Source organism: Opisthocomus hoazin, chromosome 7 (assembly GCF_030867145.1).
Source record: "Opisthocomus hoazin isolate bOpiHoa1 chromosome 7, bOpiHoa1.hap1, whole genome shotgun sequence".
NCBI lineage: Eukaryota > Metazoa > Chordata > Aves > Opisthocomiformes > Opisthocomidae > Opisthocomus > Opisthocomus hoazin.
The window spans coordinates 23576913-23591802 of NC_134420.1; the positions used below are offsets into that span (position 1 = coordinate 23576913).

Here is a 14890-nt window from a genome sequence, read left to right on the forward strand (position 1 = left end):
ACCTGGTGCAAATGTACACTTATGAAAAAACAAAGTTTCAGTCTAAATAACATTTGCACTGAAAATTAAATTAGGTTACTATATCTGACTGATTACAGTATGCTTCGTTCTACTTTTTTGAGCTAAACAAGCCAGGAGAATAAAGAAAAGTGTTGAGCATACCCACAACTCAGTGACACATGAAAGACTTCACCAGCCAAGAGTTGTTGTTTTTTTTTTTAAGTTGAACACAGCTTAGAAAAAACCTTTGATCTATTTATTCCCCAATTTGTTGGCAGACACACATAAAGTGAAAAAGAAAAAAAAGAAAAAAAGAAAAAAAAAGCCAAGCTATGGCTTGCAATGCTTATTGCTATCATACTTATTTACCTAAGAGTCCAGACAAGGCCAAATTTAACCAAAGGCAGCATCCGGCCCTAATTCAGTTTCACTGAATATTAATAAAAATGGCAATCAGCCAGTGTTCGAGCACTGCACACAGCAATATTCAAAAATATTATCTAAAGGAAACTTTCTGAAAGATTCAGACATTGGCTTTTCTCTGCTTTTTACTGACCCTAACTGTCCACAGGAGCAGAATTCGGTCAGGGGAAGACAATCCTCACCACATTCTTCACCGTGATCAAGGGTAATATCAACATGTACATTACTCACCCAGCTGAAATGAGCCTCCCAGACCACATTTCATCACCACACCTACAAGAGCTATGGGACCTCAAGCCTAAATTTGGAATCCGGATAATATCTAGGGGATTTATGTATTCTTTGTAAACATTTTGTTCTCACAAGACCTTGGCTTCTTATAAAACTGTGGATTTAGTTTTACGCTTTTCTGTTGGCCTATTAAATTTTATAAGGAGCTGGTCAATACATTTTTACTTTTCATATCTTATGAGAGAATTTGCATGTATTATAACCCTGAGGATGAAAATGTTTTGCTACCATTGACATGCAACAGGAATGCTGCACAGCAATAAGGAACTGCAAGTTTTACTTCATTTAGGGCAACTAAACTTTAACTTACAGTAACTAAAAGCAAGTAGACATTTCTTCTATCACACATCCTTTCCTTTCAGGACAGAACCAGAAATAAACCTCATGTCCCTACAGGAAGATACATAGATAGCATCAAACAAAACATCAAGAAAATGAAAATGTTATGGAGTAAATGAGGCAGTATCAACATCTGTGGAAGCAAGAAAAGGCAACTAGCAACATTTATAAGCTCATCAGCTGTGAAAATATTTTCTCTCTAAAGACTACAAAAACTGACAACAAACTCCTTTCAGGAACTCATGGGCTCTCAACTAATGAATATTTGAAGCAGAAGACTGAGGTCAAGATTCTGACCCTAGGTTACATCCCTCAGAGCCCCGCAGAGTTTGGCCCGCAATACAGATTTTTTCTTGAAAAGCACAAACGCATAAGACTTCTACTGTTTATTCTGTGGAAAACAACCTCAAGCTGTCTCATACTCTAGAAAGTAAGCTTCTTAGAAAACATATTAAAAAAAAAAAAAATGAAACCAGGCATCCAAACCAACACAACACACAAAAGTGTGCCAGCAGCACTGCATTTAACGCCGGGTTTCCATCTCAGCAGTTGGCCAGCATTAGAAAAGCACAGTCATTGTAAGCCATATTCAGCCTAGGTATAAATAAGTATGGCCTCCCCCTAATGGACTAATAAGTTCTGTACAATAAACCCAAATTTACTTTAGTTTGTCCAAATTATGCACTCCAAGTATGCCAGAAAAGAGGGTGTCATTCCTTATACACACTGTCATCCAGGGGCATACCTTGGGGGAAAAAGAGAGCACTGGCAGAATGCGTGGGTATGAGTACTGCTGCATAACTTAGAAATCACCTTTAAGAACTGAAGAGGAAAAAATGGAATTTCATCAGACTAGACAAGAAACATGTATTTAGCAGGCAGAGAAATTATGTTCCTAGAGCAAGAGAGGTAGGGGAAAAGGAGGGAAAGAGGGGATGTAAAAACAAGTTTTAGTCCCACAAAGTCCCTTGTCCTCTACCAGAGCTGCAAACTCTGGAAATGAAAGCTAATCCTATCGCTGTCTTTAGCAAGCAGCAGGCTGGTGTCACATTCCTGCCTATGAGTAGAAAGCCCATCTACTGCAAAACTGGTTATAGGAAAGGACATTAAAGAGTTCGGTGCTATGGCACTTCATGATCTTCACTTCTGCTTTATTTAGTTTCCTTCTCTCGTGCCTCTGACAAGCTCACAAGTATCCATCACTGCGATCGCTTCAGCCTCCCGATCCCAGACTTACTCAGAAGCTGTTCTCTCCTTGAAAGACGTAGAATGGAGATGGAGGAATTCTGCTCTCAGTCCCTCATGCCCTGCTGTAGCCCCCGAGCTTCCTGAACGCTGCCTGCTTCACTTGTGAAGCAACAAACACGAGTGCGTTTGTCAAACCTCTGTCCCTTTGTATGCTTAAAGGGAGGAAACTGGCATTAATGTTTAACAAAACTAACAGTAGCAAAGCCTTTCTCTGCAATCTGGCATGCCAGCTTTGAAAGGACAGGTGTGTGAGCAATCTGGCAAACCAGAAGCTTCCCTCTGGTTGTCCATGGCTTGGAAAAAAATCTTCGTTTGTTTGGGACTGTGTTTTGAAGTTGCAGGGAGCAACAGTTTGCATTTCATTCCTGAACCTCTGAACTGAGGCAATCCAGCTGCCTGTTGCTAAAGAAATCATAGAAGCTGTATCAGGTACCAAACCACATGCACGCAGACACAGTGAACACGCCTGCCAGACTCAGCACGTATCTTGAAGTCCACATGGGTGACAGTACTGTCTGACAGGAAAAGGAGAGGTTAAAAACCCACGTTAAAATGCTTTCAGGTCTCTGCCAACAGTTTCAAACGGACACAAGCTGTCTGCCATCTCCCCTATTTGCCTATATTGACAGAAAGTGGTTTTCTGAATCAGCAGCAAATGAAGGGGGTAGAGGTTTCATGTGAGAACAGCCTGATTACTGGGCATTTGTTCAACTGTCTGCACTGACAAGTCCTCGCATGGCCCCAGCTGCTGCGCAGCCATACAGCTGCTTCCCCGGGTAAGCGGCCCGCTGCACAGAAAAAAGGTGAGTCAGCTGGAGTTGCCTACACTGTTGATAACAGGAGGATTAACCAACACTGCTCATACCTGAACATTGTCAATACCAGCCCATCCCAAGCCACAGATGTCCCCTGTACCAGCAGTCTGCCTTCGCTGAAAAAAGACCTTCTGAGGTTTTGCTGGCAGAATTTGAAACACAAAGTGTTTCTGTGCTACTGCCACAGCAATAAATTCTGTTTTCACAGTTCAAATAGTTACGTTGTTACCTGGAAAAAGATTACTTCTGAGAAATGCTGATGCAAAATGGGCTTACTCTATGAATCCAAAAAACAAAATAGCACTTCCATCTGTTAGCTGCTGTAAATTGTTTGTCATAAAGATGTACTCGCCTTGGTATTGTGGGCAGCCTACGCCGAAGACTTTGCCTTGCTTTGCAATCCTAACATTTTCTTTCCATAGCTAAGGAGAGAAGAAAACAAACTAATCCTTTTGATTTACCCCAGGGTTTTTCTACAGCTCCCTCATAATAAAATATTAACATACATATGCATGAAAGCTCACCATTAATATTACAGCCACCAAATATTTCCTTTTTCTTCCCCTCTACTTAACTCTTTCATATATTGCTTTAACAAAGTGTTTTCAATAGTAATATTTGGGCACTCTGGACAAAATTCGCTTGTCTGGATAGTAACAAACTTGCAAGATATTTAGGCTCCCAAAAAAACATCCCAGTGACTACAGTAGAACATTAGGAATTGGCTCAATAATAAATAAGTTATAAGGAAAGCCTGATATTTGCTATCAGGAATATCATATCTTTTATCACTGCAATATTTAGTTGTGCTTTCAATACTGAAGTTCATCCTACAAGATGCCTGCACCTTGCTGCCTGTTGTTCAGCAGCTCCAGTGGGTGGATGTTCGTTACATTCCTTTGTGGCACACCCCTACTTTGAGACCTTGTTTTAGGGCCAGTTCTATACACAAGAGCTGGCCAAAATGGAAATAATCTCCGAGTGCGTGATGTGAATCATGACATAAGTTTTGAAGAAGCCACATCTAATACAAAAGATAGAGATGGATGACCCAAAAGTCGTATGCATGGCTAAAGTCTACAGCCACACTCTTGCAAGTCCTTGGCTCTGGGCTGATAGCAACACTGGAATAATCAAGAGCTGTTGCTCTCCTACAGACCGCTCACTGGCACATCTCTTGCTCAATGTCTTCTAGGTACTATGGGCACTTTTGCAGGTATGTAGTATAATAATATGAATGGAACCTGTGTATTTCCATTAGCTCATATTTTCCTGCTTGCAGGAAAACACTTATGGTTGCATTTGCTTTTAAAGGCCATTTGCTGTTAATGTTCCTCAAGTGTGAATACAAGGGTGACACTCAGTGTGGAGACTGAATCCAGTACTTGGCCAGTTCCCAGTTTCTGTACACAGTGTTACCTGGTGAATAGTTCTTATGCTATTTAGAGGACAAAGTCTGTGGAAAGCCTGTGAGGATGCTATGTCAATGCACTTCTTGCTTTGGGTTTCAGGACAAACTGGATTTTTCCAGTCAGGGAAGAAACACACAATAATTCTCTCACTTATCTTTATTTCATTATGTTCAGATCTTCCTTTCAGTCCTACACTTTACAAATTCTGCTGTGTCTTCTTTCAATTTTCTGTTCTGTTCAAGTGGAAAATATCTTTTACAGGTAGCTAAACAGTGCAGGAAACTGGTAAGAGAACATAGATTCTTTCATTTCTAAAACGCTAATTCAATTTTGAACTGATTAGAGCACAGAACAGAAATTGTTCTCCCATACTGATGGCTTTTCAACAGCTCAAGTTTAAAGAGGTGGGGGTCTTAGACAAGCTCCTAATGGACAGATACTCACAGAAGATGAAGCATCTTCAGTAATGCTCATGATCTGTATTTCTGTTGGTCTGTTCAGTGACATTGCCAGCACCTTCCTTAGTCCAGATGGCAATAGATTTTCATTCCTAAGAACAACTTCCTCCAGAAAAACTGAAATATTTGCATTATGATGTAAAAAATCTTTTGCACGTGACTACTATACTATATCCACTCTGGACTTCTGTGTCACTTCTTATCACCTCCCAAAAAACAAATTCACATAAGACTCCTGCTCTGATTTTCTGAGACTGCATTGATGGGGCTCCTGTTAGTGCTTTAGCAAGTATCTTGCTCATTGCATGTATTCACCACACGTCAGTGCAGTACCAGCACTGGAAAGACATCATAAACATTTCCAAAACCATGCTGTTGCAAAAATTTTTTTCAAAAATATTTAACAGTTTAGTCCAGGTCTTAGTACTACTGAGTATGCTAATGTAAACATAGTGATGAAACAAATAAAGATTGCAATGTTAGTCTAAGTAGTCTTTGTACTGGAACAGAACACAGTTGCATTAAAAATGCCACTTTTAGTATAACCTGTCATCTACAACTCTGCTTTTTAAAAGACTTGTTCCTTTTCATTTTTTAGTTAGTGTACAGTGGTTTTAGCAAGTATAAACCTTAACAGAAGATAAAAGGTAATTTTAATGATGATGTATGTTTTACTGCATATGAAAGCATAAAGCATTCCAAGGGCCATGAGAATTATATTACAATGGGAAGTAATTTGCCAGGGTACATTTCTGCAGTCTCCAAGTAATAATAAAGTAAACTTGATCTAAATTTGCATGAAGCAAAGTGCAATCAAAATTTTAGAGTTTGTTTTTTTTTTTCTTAAAAATCTGTAGAAATGGGATGGATATATTAACACAACTTTCATCGAAGAAAAAGTGATTTGCCTGACTGACAAGTACATATAAAGTAAGTAATGCTTCTTCCTGAACAGACATCTAAAACTAAAGTGAAAGTAAATAGCCAACAACGGAAATAGAATAGCAGAATTCCCTGCCCCTCACCATCAACCATTTGAGGAAGCCCAAAGGATGTAACCAAAAGCACGTCCATTTCTTCAGTTCTATCTTTTGATCTGATTAGAAGCTGTTACCTCTACTTACAAACCATTCTTCTCTTACACCTCTAGACCACTGTGTGTACAAGAATGTTTCTGCAACCCTGCTGAAGAGACTTCAAACATATGCCCTTGGATCCACCACACCGAGGCTGCTGCTGAACGGGGCGAGGGCGGGGAACATCACGACTCAGCCGTCGGAAATCAGCACCCCACCAATGCAGCTTACCCGGATGAAGGACAGCAACGAAGTCACAGCCTGTATTCAAGCTCTTCCCAGTTTCAGGGTCATTTGAATCAATGCTTTGACTTGTTCCCACTGCTGATGTTTCTGTTGCTGATGACAGAAGCTGCCCTCCCACCTCCCATGGTCAAGTTCACAGTCGAGCTGCCAGAGCTCTGTGTCCCAAATGTACCTCCAACCTCCCAGGGTAAATAACAGCTTTTATTTCTTTCTGAACCCAACGTAACTTTGTGCTGCTGGGAACTGACCTGCTGAAAATTTGTCAGCTGCACAGTTAAAGTTGTTTCTGCATTTAGAGTATAATGCTTGCTAATAGATTTCACATCAGTTATTTGGTTTCCCCAGTTGTTTGCTGAAGTTTATTTGTATTGTTTTCTAAACCTCAATGGTTTAAAAAAGTAAATAAAAGCAGTGTCTTGTCACAGCTCCAATAACTTAGCATATTTCTTACTCTTACTAGAATTTTATTGAACCCCTATTCTTCCTATTCTCAAGCTCACAATTGAAATATTAAAACTTGATTATTTTTTAGAGTAACAAACATTTTTTACGGGATTTGTTTCATAGACTCATAAAGAGCTTAAAATATTCTCACCAGTATTTCTGAGCAGTAGGCAAATACTTTTGGCAGGAAAATACCTCTTGGCAGTTCAGTGCGGAGCACCTCGTCGCCTGAAGCCACGCTCAGCTGCCAGGAGCTCTCCCGCAGCGGAGGCGAGCCATCCTGGCCCGGCCTCTTCTGCTGGTGGGAGAGGCAGGGACACGTCGAGAGCACACTTACTAGCTGAGCTCACACCACTGGCCTCTTGATGTTCTAACAAAGTCCCTGAGGGCTGCTCTGACTGGGAAAACTGGTAGCTGTTTTAGCCCAGGCTGCCTCACCACCGATGAAGCAAAAGAAGCTTTTATTTTAAAATGTGCATAATGAAGACTTGGCTCCCTGCTTTAGGGATACATAGCTCACTCTCCTCTCCAAGCTGGTCTCGCTCCTCCCCCACCATAGTCCCTTGAAACAAGAACTTGCACTCCCAAACACGTATGAAACGACAACCTCTAACCTACCAAACCACGCACAAATCTCCCTGAAGTTGTGCAAAACCATCAACCGCTTCTAGACCTGCTGCCTTCTCTGTCACTCCTTTCTGCATCTACACCTGCATGTCCCCTCTGGAGAAAGGTTTTCACCGAGACATGCTGCTCTTGGTTGGTTGTTTTGGGAAGCTGTTCAGCACACAGTTGAGGCAGCAGCAAACCCCCCAGCATTTTTTCCCACAGCATATCATTATAACACAAATTGAATTGGCATCAAAACATCCCACTAAACTTTCTATTAAGCAAGGATGGGAACATCATCCACACTGAAAATTTTATCCAAGTGTGAAGAACAGAATAGCTATCTATATCTAGATATAGATATTGATCTACAGAGATACACAGATATCTATCTATACATATACATCTCTATAATCAGTGTTTTATGGGGACTCCTTTAAGCTATGCAATTAACCGTGGAACCCAGAGACAGCATTTCACCTGCAATTGCAATGCAGCCATCCACAAAAGGGAAAGCAGTAGTTCTTCTATCACTCACAGCAACACTGTCCACATACTTAGCAAAGAAAGAATAAGAGACAAGAGAATACTTTATCATAATTATGCTAAGACAATGGCAATCACATATAATAATTAGTGGAAAAATTGTACACATTAGCGTTTCAAACAAGCCCAAAACCTCGCTGTTTTCAACAGGGAGTTGAAGATGCATCCTTTGACTGCCAAGTCACTGCTTTCTTCCTGATGCTCTCCATTTAGAAAACCCAGGATGCGTAATAAATATTATAGTCTATAAATTTATATTTACATCAAACATGTAAATAAATGAAAAAATTTTTTTGTTTATCTTACAATTCTATTTATATTTTTCTTACAGTCGGATCAGGGCTCAGTCGTGGTGGATGCAGAGTTATCTCCCTCGCCATGCTCTATCTCAATCACAGCGAGGGAGCTGTTCTGCATCAGCCTGCCTCATCCAGCCCCGGACGGGAACACAGGTTTTTTGCATTAGTCACCCGATAATTCATTTGTCAGTGCAGGCAGACTGGACCGTATCTGGGTGAGTGACCAAATAAATTTGGACAGTGTCTACAGTTTAACACAGAGCTGAAGGGCACTGTTTTGGTTTGGGTTTTTTTGTTTGATTAGGGGTGGGGACTTACAATAGCAGAGAGATTGAAATTATAAAAATTTAATTGAAATCATATTGTTACATATCCGATAACAGCAAGCAAAAGGCATTAAAGTTGCATCCATGAACTGATCTCTCTAAATGAGAGAAAAGTACTGCACAAGGCATTGCCTCTCTGAAGGCAACAGTTCTCCCTATACAGACAGGTTTTTCTCCTGACACAATCTCACCTTTTGTGTGCCACCCACACTCCAGCATTGACAGCAGCGGAGCACTGCTTAACCCCACCGCCGGGCGTATTTGCATGTTCTTTTATTTAAGAATTCTTGAGGTCTCCACTCCTAAGGCAAAATATTTCTAGTCCTCTGCCCAGGCCACAAGCATATAATTCTCTCCTCAAAGGAAACAAAGTATTTCAGTTGGGTTTAGTAATGCAGACCAAGAATTAATTTTACTTCTGAATAGATAAGCATATATGTATATATTTGCTATAAAACGGAATTAATTTGGCTTGACTAGGACTGATTTTGGACACGATTCCACATCTCAGTTTTTTAAGGCTGAAATACATTAACTTCCATTAACTAAGATTTTTCTTAAAGTTTTTATTGTTTCTAACTTCATCAGAGAAACGCAGTAATAAAGCACGTGAAGTAGCTGAGCATGGACATACGTGCATGCTGGGGACAGGTAACTAACCCAAAACAATACTTCTCCTAGCAACCAACCCGAGCAATACTCCTCCTACACAGCCCAGCTTCGCTGTGTTCTGTCATGCTCAAACATCAAGATCGCTGCGGTTAAAAGAAAGAAGAGAGGTTTTGTTTGCTTACACAAATGCAGCGATTATTTACCAGGTTCCCAGACAAAAGAATCAGGGTGGATACTGGAAGCCGAATACAGGAATACCACTCCAGGACTCTGCTGGCTCTGCTAAAACCGCGAACCAGCCCTCCACAGCCTTGTACCTCCTGCAGTCACCTGTAACCCCAAAAGCAAGAAGCAAGCACAAAGCATGTGCAGAGCCCTGTTGTTCCAAAAGGGGAGCATCTGGCCTCCCCTCTAGATGACTGATGATGGCTAAGCAGAAGCTGAGGCCCTGAGGAAGCAGGTCCAGATCCGGCCTCTGGTTTAGCTAGCAGCAAGTGAGTGCATCAGCTTGAGAAGCCTTCACTCTGAATTTCCAACAGTGATTTTACCTATGAATAACAATGGCAAACAATCATGGACTCAATAAATCTGGACAAAACACTACGCCGTGGGCTCACTTGGTTAGGAAATATAAGTCATTATTTTATTTGATATTTAAAGAATTATAAATGATTCAGCAGGAACACTCCTTAGGTACTTGTAGAGTTATATTAGTCCAGTCAGTCATTTGGTTTATGAAGTGCATCTCCATTGCCTTCACTGGAGGTAAGCTAGCTCCTGCCAATTAAAAATCTGTTCCATTAACATATGCCATGAAGATGATCTGAGCCACAAAGCCAGTGCAAATATATGTCAGTGCACATTAGACTAATGGGGCAGACAAATTGTTGGTGACAGCAGGAACGGCCTCACACACCACTGGGAGATACAAACCAAAGCCTATATCTAGAGGTTTGTGGGTACCCAGTTCAGTTCTTCCCAGGCAAGGATAGACGCAACCCAGAGATCAGATTTCAGTTTTAATCAAGCAAGGGTATGTTTGGTTCAAAGATTCAACTAAAAGTATTTAGAAATTAGCGGTTTTATGAATGTTATTAGACTAGGAACTTAGCAACTTGCAGCTTTGTGCTCACAGCCATTTTCAGATGTAAACCTTTGCTAGCACAAGTTTCTGATGCCCCACAATATGATCCATTGACATCGGCACCCTCATTTGATCATGTCATTAAATCATAATTGCTCAGCTGGAGAACACTCTCCAAATCAGTGAGGACAACGACAGCCCACATCACAAAATCCAGTTAGCACCAAAACTCACATGATTCTGGTGACGTGGTTTTCCCTCAGACAAACAGCCACACGGTCCTTTTGTGCAGCTGGAACCAGGATCAGTTTCTGCTTTGGCTGTCTTCCCAAATCAAGCCCAGTGACATTAAACTAAAACGATGTTTGTTCTAGCTCATTATGGCAGTCCCACTATATATACTACTGAAGTCATCACGCTAGTAAAACGCTAGCGGCAAATTTGATTTTTGTCCACTGGAAATGGTATAAAAATGTGCTTAAGCTTTCAAAAGCTCACTCCTAAGTCTTTATTTGTGAAAATCATATGCACACATTTTAGATGTGCTTTACATGGGATAGACTTTGTACTGTTCTGTAGGACAACCATCTTGGTTTTCAAGAAATTGAGAATAACTGTAATGACATTATTTTGAGATATCTTGAGAAGTGCATGCATTGCTTTATTAATTAAAATATCTTCTTATTTTTGTCTACATTAAGTATTCCATTTACAAAAATTGATATTAATATGTATAATTTGTTTTCCAGATTAACAGAAATTTAGCCAAAAGATATTAACTGAGAAAGTGCGTGAAATCAATATCTAAGTAATCCTGCCCGCAGGGATACATTCTGCGTTTAGAGCAGAAGGATACTGTTATATTTTTAGATATTTTGAAATTAGATAATTTATTTTAAAATCCTATCCTGTAGCAAATTTTTTTTTATAATATTTATTCTGTTTCTCATTACAACACTGCCTGTATCAGGGCAATACCTCCTGACTACTATTCCCAGTTCTGCATCCTGCTCGCAAGGTGAGACTTGTAGGTCAGGCACCGCCTGCATCACAGAAAATGTTGTAGGTAAAGGAAAATTCTAGCACTTACTTACAAATACATAGGAAGCAGTGTGTACCTCCAAATTCTGAAATTACTTATGCCTCATTCAATACCCTCAGACAAAAAACTAAATCGATGGGCCTCTCTAAAAACAAATGTTTCCTGTACTTTAGTATTATACTGCAGCAGGTGAGAAGGGTCAAGTTAAGTGTATAAAATATGACTTGAGATCCCAAGTTAAGAGATGGCATATTAGCCAGAGGTGAAGACATTAGGAATGATTTACCGAAGTTGTGTAGCCACACTTACTCTAAATATTTTTCAGCTCTGGACTGGCGGTCATCGCATCTATTGTCTCAAACCAGGTTGCAATTTTAAAATACAATGATACATTAATGTATAATTATTTTGTTTAGAATTTTTTTCTCCTTTTTTTCTGTTAGACTAAACAGACTACGAGTTTGAAACCCACATTTTGTTAAGTAGAGTGTAACCTCATAAACATAGCTATAGGCCCATTTTAACAGGGTATAGCATTAAGGTGATTTTTAAGTCAAACAGAGGTGGTGATGCCATTTCTACATTTGCCTTTGCACTGGCACAAACACAGGGATAGGACAAATACTTTATAAATTAATTCAAATAAAATTTCTGCATAAAACACAAAGATTCCAGATAAATATTGATTCATTTAATAAGGGAAAGCAAGCCACATTTTGGGAAAAATGCTACAAACACTGCCTTTTCACTGACTTCTGTTCGCATAAGGTTTCCTCAGTTACACTGATCCTCTTTAGTACGGTGTAATCAAACCAAGTAGTCATTCGATGGAAAAAGGTCACGAACTAGTTGCAAGTATGCTGTGGGCACCTTTGTCTCCTGTCAGAGAGTTAACAAGATTCCACAGAGCTGCTTCCTGCCAGAATTGCTAAGAAGTCGCTTTCAGCTACACATAAGGTGCTTTCCTAACCTCCTGTTCCTTGGCGTTCATGTCAGTGACTCACAAGGCAGGATTAGAGTTGTGTCCTTGACGTTCACCAAAAGCCAGAAAGTCTTATTTCGTAAGTAAAACAATCCTTTTGCAAACTCTCTAATATTCACTTCCTATAATTGACTCTTGTTCCAAACAACATCAGAATCTCTCTGCTGGCTTGGACCAAAGAGCATCCCTAGTCCAGGCTCTGTCACTGACCTTGATGGTGACCAGGTGCCTAGAGGTGAAAGTAAGAACAAGATGAGCATGCAGTGCTACCTAATGAGCTTAACAGTGTGTTGACTCACAGATTTTGCTTCTGTGGCTAAAGGCCTTTGGTAGATTTTTCTTCTGTTAGTTTGTCTGATTGTAACATCGTGTAGCAGCAAAATTCCATAGTTTAAATACATGTTGCAGAGAAGTACCTTCTTTTCAACTGATTTTCAACCTGTCGTCTTCTGGTTTCATTTGATTTGTATTAGTCCTTAAATGGAAAGAGACTTTTTCCCTATTTACCGCCTCTGTTCCGTACATCATTTCAGAAACTTCTGTTACCCCTTCTTTCACTCCAGTCCCTTCCTTTCCAGGCGGAAGAGTCCCAGTCAATCTATTCTTGCCTTGTAGTGAAAATGCACCACACCTTTGATCACCCTTGTCATCTTTCTTTCTATGACTTTCCTATTCAGAGCACAGTCAAGTTTGTCTCACCTAGGACACACAAAAATCTCCATTTGTAACAAGCGGTGAGTGAACTTCAGATAACTTCAGAAAGAATGCATTAGTGTGGCTGTTAGTTTAAATCACTTCACTTTCTTCAGATCCAAAGGTTTTTCCCTCCTGTGCTCACAGCAGAAGCCTGTGAATCCCACAACCAGTTTCTCAGGTGAGACTCATGGTTATCCTCCTAAATCATCTCCTTACTCTGCCTTCCCTCCCCCTCATTTCATAAACTGTGATTAGCTCAACTCTAGTGGGAAAATGGCTGTGGTGCCTCATGCCAGCGGATCCATCCTCCAGTGAGGACCAAAGAAATCTTAGTTACTGCAAGAAACTTGATGCTTACAAAGAATGCAGTTGTATCAAGGTTTACTTGTAGGCACCTCCTTTCCACTGAAGATTTTTATTGTTAAAATTTAAGTCTGTTATCTACGAGAGCCTCATTCAGAGCCCAAGTAATCAGAAAGACTTCTATAGGCTTTACTGACCATTGCTTCTGACCCATAAGGAATCACAAAAGGTTGAACCAGATGGTGATACTATATCACTGAAAAGCACCTTGCATCTTAGAATCATAGAATCATTTGGGTTGGAAAAGACCTTTGAGACCATCGAGTGCAACCAAACAGTCTTGCAACAATAAAGTCCACCAAAACTAGGACTGACAAGAAACTAACACTAAAAAGATGTCTTAGCCACCAGGAGATTAATATATCTGTGTTATGCCAGCATTAGCACTTACTGAAACTCTACTGCCACAAATTGTAGAGAAAGCACATCTGCAGATTTCCAAATCGTCAGTCAAATCCCATACTAAACAGAGACAATCACCATTCAGTTTAAGTGAATCTTTGAGCTCGTTTGCAATAAATCTTGCAAGCCTTAAACTTTTATTGTGCCAGCACTTACTCTGCTGATTTACAGCCTGACTAAAATGAAGAATCCTCATGGTTGACTCAAATAACATCCTCTTACAGGGTTTCAGAAAGACAGGTGAAGAAGGTTACATAAGGCAAAGTAATGGATGGAGAACTGGTGCGTGACAACCTATTCATCTCCTCACTTGTCACCCAAGTGCTACTCAAAGATTTTTCTTAACTTCAGGTCCATACTTGTACTTACAAAATCTTTTCCTGACAATTTCTAATCAAAACATATGGTGATGATAAGGAAAGACAGTTTATTTGACAGTTATAGTCCAATAACTTAGTATCCCACAGTAGTTTCTAAGCTATTCAGAATGGAAAAGGTTTTAAAACAAAAGAGTAGGTCCAAAGCTTGCTGAAGTCTAGACCCAAGTTCCCAGCACCAATCTGTCTGCACTGATGGAAGTATGATAAACAACTCGAGAATGCCAGATATCATTAGGGATCTGTTTTTGATATCTACATATGAATCTCTCTCTAGAAATTCCTCTAGCCGCTCTCCCTCCCCCCCGCCCAATTTTATGTTTTTACTGTTTTGTAATAAGAGATGCCAAAGGCACAAACTAACAAACTGGGAAGCATACAAGGATATTGAGTCCACTTCTGTAGAGCTTTAGCACAGCATAATATGCCTAATGAAAGACACTAGAATGGCTGTTGGTTATCTGTGTCTTTAGACGACTGTACAATTTAAAAAGTAAAAGGACAACAGTACCAGAAGGAAGAAAGGCAAATCAACTTAACAAAAGAATTAGACATAAGAAGGCTGTGACAACACCACAGAAGAGGTCACTAACAGAGACAGGACTAGGGTCAGGGTTCTACCTAAGGCTCTTGATTACTAATTCACCGCTATCTTGCAGGCCAACCTATCCCTTGGTAATCAGGATGAGATCATTTCATCCAACTCAGGAAAATTGCCTGGGATTACTGTGATTCAAGAATACGTGTAGATAAGTGGGAAGTGTGGCAGATTGCTGAAAGACAGAAATAAGTTATTAGAT

The 14890-nt window shown here is 40.1% G+C and overlaps 1 protein-coding gene across 4 annotated transcripts in view; it reads right to left on the minus strand.

The window, feature by feature from the left end:
- Positions 1 to 14890, minus strand: part of DENND2B (DENN domain containing 2B) — a 182251-nt gene that overhangs the window by 86349 nt on the left and 81012 nt on the right. The window contains exon 1 of one of the 4 annotated variants that reach the window (XM_075427411.1): positions 2291 to 2385. The exons of the other annotated variants lie outside the window; for them this stretch is intronic. The gene's annotated coding sequence lies outside the window, so the exon portion shown is untranslated. Of the gene's footprint in view, positions 1 to 2290; positions 2386 to 14890 lie in introns of those variants that run through there. 4 annotated transcript variants of the gene reach the window in all.